The 2,168-nt window shown below is 66.3% G+C and overlaps 1 protein-coding gene across 1 annotated transcript in view; it reads right to left on the minus strand.

The window, feature by feature from the left end:
• Positions 1 to 2,168, minus strand: part of SPHK1 (sphingosine kinase 1) — a gene marked incomplete at its 3' end in the record, with an annotated part of 11,097 nt that overhangs the window by 1,775 nt on the left and 7,154 nt on the right. The window lies entirely within an intron of this gene.

The following is a 2,168-nucleotide window of genomic DNA, read 5'->3' on the forward strand; positions in this document are numbered from 1 at the left end:
CTGTCACCTGGGCAGAGGGGGAGAGGAGGGGTCAGGGCAGCGGGGCCGTGGTGCTGCCCAGGGAGGGCTTTGTGAGCCGGGGCAGCGTTTGCCACGGCTCCGCGGGACGGGGACCTGCCCCCGGTCCTCACAAGCTCCCCCGGCTGCATCCCTACCAGCAGGAGGTGAGCAGGGATGGAGGGTCCCCGCTGGGGAAGCAGGGGAGGTGGCCGAGATGGGGACACGGGGTCCTGCAGGGACTCATCTTTGAACTCTCCCGCAATGAGCAGGGATGCTTTACGCCCAGGCCAGAGTCCCGCAGCAACCCGATGATGCTCCAGCAGAGATGGGGCTCTGCAGCACCGAGCGTCCCTGCGCGTCCCAGGGCAGCAGGGTACCACCGGCTGCGCTTTCAGACACGCCGAGGAAAGAAAGATGGAAGCAAAAAGGTTTGAAGCCCAACCTCCCCAGGGCCACCTGGCCCCAGCCACCCTCGGCTGTGAGCTTTCCGCGCTGGACCCCACGGCTCACGACACGGCTCAAGCCCCACAACACACAGCGAGCCAAGGACGGGGGGAGCGGGGCCAGAGGGACTCAAGATCTCAGTTCCTCCCATCCACCCCAGATGGAGCAGGGCCAGGACAGACACCTGCGCCGGCAGACGGACTCTTCTGCTTCCCCTGCTCCCCACGGGGTTCACATTTCACGCACGAGGGCCCCGGTTGGGCTGTAATTACAAGCTTGGCGGGGGTCTGCATCCTTCTGCTCGAGCCCAAAGCCCAGTGGTCCCCACGCCGGGGGACGGGCTGAGCCGGGGCTGCAGCTGCCCTGCGAGGGAGGCGCAGGTAGGACGAGCGGAGCGATGGCATCCCGGGGAGCTGGTGGCAGCGTGTTTGAGGGCAGGACCCCTGGGTGCTGCTTGGGCACCCCCAGTCCTGAAATGAGCAAGGCAGCGTGCCTCGAGCTCCTGCAGTGTCCCTGGAATGCTTCAGCTCTGGAGTGTGAAGCCAGTTTTGGGGGGGATGAGGGGGTGTCCCCCCCCAGCGCTGGGCCCCTAAGCCGCGATCTGGCCCCCAGGGGGGGAGCGGGTGATCGTCCGGGTGCGTGGGCTTGACGGGACAGCATGGGGGCTGCGCCTGCTGACTCAGCAGATAGAGCTGCTCTGTCAGGAGCTGAGTCACCAAAGCAGACAGCGATTCCCAGCACTGCCCCGGGCTGGGAACCCCCCCGCTAACCCGGGGCAGGGGGGCTGGGGCGAGCCGCCTGCCCTTCGCCTCGTCCACACGCTTCGATTTCAGCTGTTTGAACACACAGGCAGTGCTTTTCAGCTAAAACCCCTCCTGCTGCCCACACTGGGGATGGAGACAGGGAGAGGGGAGCCTGGGGCGATGGAGGTCCCTAAGGGTGCCATCTGCCTGGGGTGACACCCAGCATCGCACCGCTCACGGCCACGCCAGGGCTTCCCCGACAGCTGGCAACGCTCCACAAGCTGCCCTGTGGGGAGACGAGCCTGGAGCATCCCATCTCCGTGCCCGTCCCAGCCCTGGGAGCACACCGAGCTCTGCTGATTTCCGTGCCGTCAGGCTGATTTTCTGCCCCTGGGAATGACCTGGTGAGGCCGTCACCCTCCAGGACGCCTCCTTGTCCCCACACCGGCTGCTTTGGGACCTGCCACCGAGTCCTGAGCAAAGGCTCTCCCGTGAGCCAGGGCTGAGCCTGGGGCGGGGTGCTGGCCCTGGGCTGGCTCTCCCCACTGTCACCCATGGCCGGGGGAAGCAGCCGGCTGCCCCCCACCCTCCCCAGCCCCTTATCAGTGGGCGCCAGACGCGAGGGGACCAGCTGCCCTCGGGGACGGCGGTGAAGCGCGGTGAGCAGAGGCCACCCCAGCTCGGGTCGGGGATAAGGGGCAGCAACCCCGGGGCTGGGCTGGTCCCGCTCCCTCCCCTCCGGAGCCTTCCCCGCTCACTGCCGGCACTAAAACCCCCTTATTGACAAACACAGCCAAGCCCCCAGTTCATGCTCAAGCCCCAATTGCTGGAGGCAGGTGATGGGGGGCTTTTCTCTCCCACCCCGCGGAAGGCGCAGAGTGAGAGCACGAGGCACTTCGAGCACCTAAATACAGTTTTTACATGCTCAGTGTTTCTTATCAGCCACATCGTTTCTGACACGGGTCTTGCCCGAAACTCCCG

This window comes from Charadrius vociferus, unplaced genomic scaffold, assembly GCF_000708025.1.
Source record: "Charadrius vociferus isolate BGI_N301 unplaced genomic scaffold, ASM70802v2 scaffold773, whole genome shotgun sequence".
NCBI lineage: Eukaryota > Metazoa > Chordata > Aves > Charadriiformes > Charadriidae > Charadrius > Charadrius vociferus.